The sequence below is a fragment of the Echinops telfairi genome, unplaced genomic scaffold (genome assembly GCF_000313985.2).
Source record: "Echinops telfairi isolate 266 unplaced genomic scaffold, ASM31398v2 ScPeMD7_9;HRSCAF=40, whole genome shotgun sequence".
In the NCBI taxonomy this organism is placed as follows: domain Eukaryota; kingdom Metazoa; phylum Chordata; class Mammalia; order Afrosoricida; family Tenrecidae; genus Echinops; species Echinops telfairi.
This window is the reverse complement of record NW_022103906.1, coordinates 75,678,914-75,687,969: the sequence shown is the minus strand read 5'-3', so window position 1 is coordinate 75,687,969 and position 9,056 is coordinate 75,678,914. Positions and strand designations below refer to the sequence as shown.

At 45.6% G+C, this 9,056-nt stretch overlaps 1 protein-coding gene across 1 annotated transcript in view; it reads right to left on the bottom strand.

Annotated features, from left to right (window-relative positions):
- The window catches only part of EXOC6B (exocyst complex component 6B), a 635,729-nt gene that overhangs the window by 604,137 nt on the left and 22,536 nt on the right, over window positions 1-9,056 (bottom strand). The gene's annotated exons all lie outside the window — the stretch shown is intronic.

Below are 9,056 nucleotides of genomic sequence, written 5' to 3'. Positions count from 1 at the left end.
CCCTTCCTCCTCCTTGCTTGTTTGGTAACTTCATTATTCAAGAGGCAACTGTGTAATCTTTGCCTATGAAGATAAGCCTTCTCTTCCCATCTCAGTCAGTCACTCCATTCTTTGTTAACAACTATGTCTTGTATTAATACATAACTCTGCATTGCCACACCTGTCACACCATATGACTTTGAGTAGCACAATAGCAACTATCATTTATTAAGTATCTGCTGGGTACTAATTCCCTGAGTTTTGACATTTGACACTCACAATAAGCCTGCTACAAGACAAGAATTATTGCCTCCATTTTATTGATGAAAAACTGAGTCCTCACTCACTTCCATCGAGTTTTTTTTTTAAAGAGGAGCAAAGGTTTAATAAACAAAGTACATTTCAATCTCAGAGCAGGTTGCTTCATGATTTGAGGAGGCTGGCGATGTCTCTGGGTCTGGCACTGGTTGGGTGGTGGACCCCACTGGCTCACCTCAGCCCCTAGCCTGCTTTCCTTTTGGCCCATCTTCTTGCGTCCTGATTCATCCTTATACCAGCATATTGTTGGTTTGCTAATCCATGGCTTGTGCACCTCATGACTATGTGGGGCAGTGTGAGTTGATAGGCTCTCTGGACATGACCTATGGAATGGATCACAGGAGGCAATTCAGGATAGGTCATCCAGACCTCATAGGTCATCCAGGCCTCTAGCTGACCCTGACATTCCCCTGTGAAGAGAACAGGACTCTAAATTCATTTGGGATATTGGGCGCTACTTGGGATAATCTAGCTACTTCCTGCTGAAATGGGACAGATTTTTTTTTTTTAATTTCAGATTCTGCTTTCTTCATTTGCCCTAAACCTCTGTGCTGCCTGGTCTACCATCAAAAGTGGGAGGGGACTGTATTCACTCATGACCATTTTTACTGGGAACTGTGCATATCTGGGAGAGACAAACTTGAATCACAGGTTAAAGATAGATACATGGGCCTAACAATAGAAGGCAGATAGCTCGTTATTACTCCAGGAAGGGAAGCAGCCGGTTTTGGGGACAGATAGGCTACCAGTCGTGGTTCAGGTCCCCAAAATGGAAGCAGACTGTTATTGCCACTTTGGTTTTTTTTCTGACATATATAGGAAAAATAGTTTTGTAGGTCAGGGACCCTTAAGGCTGGGCCTTTAATTAAGGCTTGTTTGTGTGGATTAAAAGTCTTTTCTTGGACCCTGTGCCATTCTATCTCTTCTAATCCTCTCTTTTTAAGAGCCTCATAAAGGTGATGCATTGCTCCCAAAGTTTGGGCTCCAAACCCTGCAATAACCTACAATTCCCAGGAGCAGCTCATTAAGGCAGTTAGGACCCACGGTGACCTGATAGAACAGAATAATACTGCTCCTGGGGGTTTCGGAAGCAATAAATCTTTCCTGGAGCAAAAAGCCTCTTTTTAGTTCATGGATTCCAACCGCTGACCTTGCAGTTAGCGGCACAACACTAAACCCACCAGGGCTCCTTAGTCTGAGTGTTCACTGCCATCAATAGCCACCCCTGTGAGTTTCCGAGACTAGAACTGTCTGCAGGAGGGGAAAGCCCAGTCCTTCTCCCCGGAGCTGCTGGTGACTTCAAAATGCCGACCATGTGGCTCACAGCCCAACACATAACCACTACACCACCAGGGTTGAGTCCTAGTGTGGTTAAATGACTTAGCCAAGGGCGGATGGCTAATAAGTAAGTAACCGATTGATGTTAGTAGCCAGGCCTCACGACACTGACTCTCTGCGCCTTGTATTCGTTTACCCGTCTGCCTTTCCCACTAGGCCATGCACTCTTCGGGGAGAGAGACCAACCTGTCCCAGGGAATGAGTCTCTGAAAGAGACGCCATCTCAAAAAGCTAGAGCGGCAGCTTAGGAAACAGTGGGTTTAGTGCGAGTGGAAAAGGAATGAATCAGAGGACAAAGGTGAGGACGGGCCCGCAGCTTGAAGAGCACCCGTGTCACTGAATTGCACGTGGAGAAGTGATTGGCATGGTTTATGTGCAGCGATGGGCATTTTCAACAATAACAAAAAGGATCTTTCTAAAGGAAGAAACATGTCTCCCCCACACGATGTAAAGGTTCCTGGGTATAGAATGCCAATGCTTCTTCCTTCTGCCTCTCCCCACAGGGGTGAGGCAAGGTTCTCTGCGGGTGGGGGGGGAGCGTGGAAGTAAGAGAAGGAAAAGAACAATAATTGAACAGCTGATGAAAGCAGCTCGGCCTCCCTGCGTGCTCTGGGCTATGTTTGCTGCTCCAGCGTCCTCGGGGGCTGCGAAAGAGGCCTGCTGCCTCCCTGGAGTCTGAGCTCACTCTGTCTCCTGGGTGGTGATGTCAGCCTCCTGTCCTCCAGGCCCTCGAGTCCACATTACAGTGACATCACCCATGTTTCCATTCGGCTTACCAAGGAACTCAGACCTCCTTCACTTGCTTCTGCTTAAGACAACTTCGGTGATCATCTTTTTTTTTTTTTTGGTGGGGGGAGCCCTTTCTTTGTCCTGAGACCTCTTGCCACATGGGGCTAGTTTTCCTCCCTGCCCATCACGCTAATATAGCTGCCCCTTAAAATGCCAAACCTCAGTGCTTCCCTCATAAACTGCTTGGAACTTCTGAAACACCAATCTAAAGAGGGAAATACAAGGGTTTGAGAAACAAAGTCCCCCGGTGATTTTGTGAGACTGGAAAAGAGAGAAGCCGAGCAAGAGGATATGAGGCCAACTGATTAGTTTTGCCAGGATCTGTCTGTCCAGGGCTGCTCCAGCGGAAAGTGGTTGAAAGCGTGAAAGAGCTCCCACCCTGAAATGTTAGGTTTTTGACTGGCCAGCCCGTTAGTCATAAGGAAGGCATCTCAACAGAGTCTCCCCATCCAGCCTCCAACCCCACCTAGTTTAATCCAGTCCAGTGTGTATCTGTTCAGCAGATGGCTAAACAGCCATTCTCCCCAAGGTCCCGGCACTATGAGAAATGTCAGGAGCCCTGGTGGCCCAACGATGAAGCACCTGACTTCTAAACAAACGGTCAGTGGTTCACAGGGGAAAGAGCAGGCTATCTGCTCCTGTCATCAAAGGAGTCCTGCCCAGCAAACCCAGGAGCCAGCTCTGCTCAGCCACGTGGAGTTGCTATGAGTTGAAAGTCAATTTAATGGCACCTAACAACAATATCGAGTATGTTACAAACAAAAATTAGGCTACTGTTTCTCTGTTAAAAATCTTTGCATGGGGGAGGGGGAGTAAAGGGGAGCTGATAGCAAGGAGTTCAAGAGGAAAGAGGATAAACTGAAACTGATTGTAGTAGCAATCACACAATACTGCTTGATGTGATTAATATGGAAGGATATGATACCTGTATTAGCTCCCAATAAAATGGTATTTTGGGGGGGAGGGGGGATCTTTACATGGCTCACTGTTACACTTAGAATAAAATCCAAATTTCTTACCATGGCCCCTTGCACTTGTCCCTAACCACCACCACCACTGCTCCCCTGCCAGCCTCTGCTGGTTGATGTCTTTCCTGTGTTCACCCCACTCCCGCAAATCAGCCAACTGTCCATCCTCCACACACCGAGAGCTTCACCACGTCAAGCTTTGTGATTTATACTAATGTTGAGATCTGCAGAAAGTGGGGAGCTACTTCTAAGGCCCACTTGGGCTGGTGCCGTGAGGATCTGAGTTGAGGAAACTCTCTGAGTGTTCTGCTGCAAGAGAGCTCCCTGGTCCTTTGCCAGCTCCCAAGCAAATTTTCCCCGTAGGAAGCATTACCGAGCGGAGAACCCTGGTGTCTTGAATACAGTCAGCAGTTGTCATTCTTACCTACTCATTCACCACCTTGCCGGGTTGCCCTGCCCAAGAACCCCTTAAGAACTCCTTGCTCCCCCATCACCCTTGGGTGCTAGCAAACGCTCCTCTTCTCTGTACCCCTTATACTTCAGTTGTCTTCCTTCAGACACTAGCATTTCTCGCTTCCTCTAGCCTACATCGACCCATTAAAGACTTAGGCTTCCCTTACTCTGCTTTCTTTTTCTGATTTCCACACCAACGAGCCTGCAATGATTGCAATTAATGACACCTTCACCCTTGAGCCCACTGACATCAAGTTGATTCCAACTCGTACTGACCCTCCATAGGGTTTCTGAGACTTCAAATTGTGACTGGAGCAGACAGCCTCACCTTTCTCCCATAGAGCAGCTGGTGGGTTTGAACGCCTAACCCACAGTGTGTCAGGGTCCCTTCAGTGCCCTATGCCCCTGTGGACCTAGACAAGAAAATCAAGCCAAGGCAAGACACAGCCAAAGCTCAATGTGCTACCTTGCTCGACACAAAACAGGAAATCTCACAAACAACAATGTGCTAAATTGAAAATAACTAAGTGCCAAACAGGCGGTCTAGTCAAGCATGTTTTGAATGATTTTTTCCTTCATTTCCAAAGTGCAATTTCCCCTCCAGTCTCTCCTCACTTCGTCTTCTTGTTAGGGGTCATCGGCTCAGTTCTGACTCACAGTGACCCTGTGCCCAGCAGAACAAAACGCCGCCCAGTCCCATGCCAGCCTCCCAATCATTCTTACGTTTGCAGCCATTATTGCAGCCACTGTGGCCATCCATTGTGTCCATCCACTGTGGCCATCCATTGCGTCCATCCACTGTGTCCATCCACTGTGTCCATCCATTGTGTCCATCCACTGTGTAGAGGGCCTTCCTCTGTTTTGCTGCCCCTCTGCTTTACTAAACACGATGCCCTTCTCCAGGGGCTGGTCTCTCCCGACATATCCAACGTAGGTAAGACAAATTCTCCCTAGCCTTGCCTCTGAGGAGCATTCTAGCTGTACTTCTCGCAAGACAGATTTGTTTGTTCACTTGCCAGTCCGTGGTACTCTCAACGTTCTTCGCTAGCACCGTAATTCAAAAGCATTGACGCTTCTTCAGTCTTCCGTAGTCGATGCCCGACTTTCCCGTGCATATGAGGGCATGGAAAATTCCATGTCGACTGGTTCTTTTGGATACAGTGACTCTGTCTTCTTGCTGTCTTTTTTCGATGCTTCCTGCATCATTCGATCTTTTTTCCCCATAGCAGTTTTCGACATTGCAATTCGAGGCTTGCATGTTTTCTCCAGTTCTTTCTGTTTAAGATATACTCAGTGTTCTTCCTATTTGGTTTTCTAACTCTAGGCCTTTGCATATTTCATTATAATATTTTACTTTGTCTTCTCAAGCTGCCCTTTGAAATATTTTGTTAGTGTCCAATGCATCAAATCTGTCCCCCACTCAGGCAGTCTAATTCTCCTGCACACTGCAGAGACCTTCCTGAACCCAAGTTTACATCCTGAATTCTTGACAGTTATTCTGCTTCCATGGTCCCTTGGATCCGCCCATCCCTTTTTCAATACCACTAAGATGACCAGAGGTCAAGGTTTAACATCTTGTGTTAGGGCTTTTGCAATAGTTTGCCGACTGATTATCCTAAACTCTCCCTCCCCTGCTATTCGATCCTTTACTCTTGTAATGAAAAAAATATTTTTGAATAATTTCAATGACATTTTCTGTGTGACCATAGGCAAGTTGGTTACGTTCTCTGTCCTCATCTGCAAAGTCAAGACAATAATTGCTCTCTTATAAAATTATTACAACAGTACCTGACACATATAATAAAATAAAACTCCAAACTCACTGCTATCGAGCCAACACTGACCCATAGAGACCCCCTGTGTGTTTCCAAGACTGTAACTGTTTATGGTAGTAGAAAGCCCAGTCTTTCTCCCACGACATATAAAGGCTTGACATACATTGACCATTGATGGGATTACTTGGCAGGCACTCTTAGATATATGTTTAAAAATTTAAACTAGAGTGGCATAATAGAACTCACACAAGCCCCTAGATTGAAGGAGATCACAGATTGTAACACTTAAGCTAAGCTCTGAACAAGAAGTCACCAACCCTGTAAGAGGGAAGCCATGCGCACATCTGGTACAGAGTATGCAAACGTTCTAAGGTAGAAACATGCTTGGTGGGTCCTAGGGCTCGTGTGTAGGGTAGCCGTGAAAGGGACAGAGGGCTAGGCTGAAGGTGACAAAGTGGTCTTAACCACAGATTGAGCTCTCAAGAAGTTTTCTATAAAAGGAAACAGAAACAGACAGATGCCAAAGAGGCCTGTGAGAGGAGATTTCTATTTTATACATTTTTTTTTTTCAGAATGAGAATGATACAGTAGAGAGGGAGCATTGATAACACTAAGGAAAAAGGCAAAGTTGCAGGCCTAACATCCTTGAGAGAAGACCAGGAATGGAACCAAGAGCAGAGTGAGGTTCATTAGCGAGAGTTGAAATCCACGTGATTCCCTGTTCTTTCTACTCAACAACAGCAAGGCATTGGTGGTTCAGTGATAGAATGCGCGCCTCCAGGAGAGAGATGGGGTTCCATTTCCAGCCTATGCACCTGATACACGGCCACTGCCCATCTGTTAAAGGTGGTTGTAGGCTGCCACGATGCAGAACAGGTTTCAGTGGAGCCTCCAGACTAGGATGAACTAGGAAGAAAGGCCTGGCGATCTACTTTCAAATACCAGTCAACGGTCCCATCTGCAATGGATCCTGGGATGGCACAGGACTGGCAGCATTTCATTCTGTTGTGCATGAGGTCGTCGGCAGTCAGAAGCCAACTGCCAGCAGCTGAAAACAATGACAACAACATGTGCAACAATCCTGGCGCTGGGTAATTTTCCTGTCCTTGTGTTGAACAATACTGAGGTCAAGCAAAAATGACTCAACTATTACTCCAGGAAATACCTGCTCCTGGGAGATAATACTGTGAACCAACTAGAACAATTTGTTCGTTAAGATTCCTCAAGACTTTGCTATGTTTGACAATCTATGCTATGTTTGACAATGTTTGAAACTGTCACAACTACACCAAAATCCTGGCAAAATTTGTCTTAAAATCACCTGGTGGTGACCTAAAACCCTATTAAAATCCTGCCCTAATTATATCCTATTTTGAGACACTACTAAGATTCTAGCAACATGGTGTCCTCTCTTATTGCAGAGAGTCTACTACACTGAGCTGAACTTGCCTACCAGGTTGTTCTGTGATCGCTCGGGCAGTCAGCAGCTAACATTGACTGTATTAGGGAGTAGAATAAGATGTAGACATTGGGAGCTTTGGATTGTGGAAACGTGCTGAAGTTGGGGTTGTATTTCTAAAATACGGAAAGTATGTCATGACTCCCATGTGTTGCTGCTTTAACAAATAATCACAAATCAAGAGGCTTTTAAAGGAGCCCTGGTAGCATACTGGTTACACATTGGGCTCTGGTCCCCAAGGTCAGCAGTTTGAAACCACCAGCTGCTGTTCCTTGGGAGAAAGATGGGGCTTTCTACTCCCCTTAACAGTTACAGTCTCAGAAACCCACAGGGGCAGTTTTACCCTGTCCCATAGGGTCACTGTGAGTCAGCATCTACTCGATGGCGGTGAGTTTGTTTCTTTGTTTTTGAGAGCCTTTAAAACAACAACAGCACATTTGTTATTTTACAGTTCTATGGGTTGGCATTCTGAATGAGTCTCACTGGTGTGAAATCAAGGTGTTGACAGGGCTGAATTCCTTCTGGTAGTGCTAGCGGAGAACAGTTCTCAACCTCTTGCAGGAAGAAATTGCAATCTTGATTTGTAATCCCTTCCATCTTCAAAGCCTCCACCCTCTACTTCCATCGCTGCAGTTCCTCTGACGCTGCTTTTCCTGCCTCCCTCTCTCACTCTCAGCATCACTGCGATGGCACCACGTGGGGTCCATCCAGCTAACCCAGGAGAGCCTCCCCATCGCAAGAATCTTAACTTAATCCAATTTGCAAAGTCTTTTTTGCCATGTAAAGCAGGTTTTGGGGAATTAGAATGTGGACATCTTTGGGAGGGACATTATTCTGCCTATCCCATACTATTGAAAACCTTAATGATTATTGCCTGCGCAATGAAGCTCAAACTCTTTAGCTTGGCACTCACGGCTCTCTAGAGTCCCCTCCATCCTGACCTTCCTATTCTCATCCACCATTACTTTCCTCACCTCACCCTAGTTTCAATCAAGTTAACAAAGCCTGTACCTCAATAAAAAGTGAATTGAACATTTATGTATTGCCGGAGCCCGCCAGCAGAGCAACGGGGACTCGATTGAGGGGGTGAGGACTGAGAAAAGACAGACACAAAAAAGCTCGGGTCAGGAGGACCGCAATTCAAGACTGCAGCCCCGAATTTATTTTCCAGCAAGCTTTTATACACTGTTAAGCGGAAATGTACTATTGCTCAAAATAGCACCCCCATCCTTGTTCTTGTTTGTCTGGCAAATATTTTTCCCAAGACTAAGCACCTGATGTTTTCAATAACATTAAAGCACCAAAGTCAATCTGACCGTGAGAGAGCTGTGTCTGCACGTCCACATTTGAACGAACAGACCTCTGCTTTCAGAGCAGCTCCCAACAATGTATCAGGTACTATATTAAAAACTGAATTGAACATTTATGTATCACGTAAATAAAAGTGAATTGAACATTTATGTATCAGGTACTACATTAAAAACTATGACATAAGGAAAAGTGCAAAGACCTAGAGTAAGAAAACCAACAGGGAAGAGCACAATCAGTGTATCTGAAACTGAAAGAACTGAAGAAAAATGTCAAGTCTGGAGTAGTCGAATTGAAGAATTCCAAGAGCAAAATCTTGAACGGTACAAGAAGCATCAAAAGGTGATGGGAAGAATACACGGAGTCACTGTACCCAAAAGAGCTCATCAACATTCAACCATTTCTAGAGGCAGCATATGATCAAGAACCAATGATACTGAAGGAAGAAGTCCTTGCTGCACTGAAGGAATTGGTGGAAAACAAGACATTGACTAAATACCAACTGAAATGTTTCAACAAGCTGATGCCACGCTGAAAGCACTCATTCATTATGCAAAAAATCTGGAAGAAGCTACCTGGCCAGCTGACTGGAAGAAACCCGTTATTTGGACTCATTCCAAAGACAGATGACCCAACAGGATTCAGGAATTATCCAACAGTATCATTGTT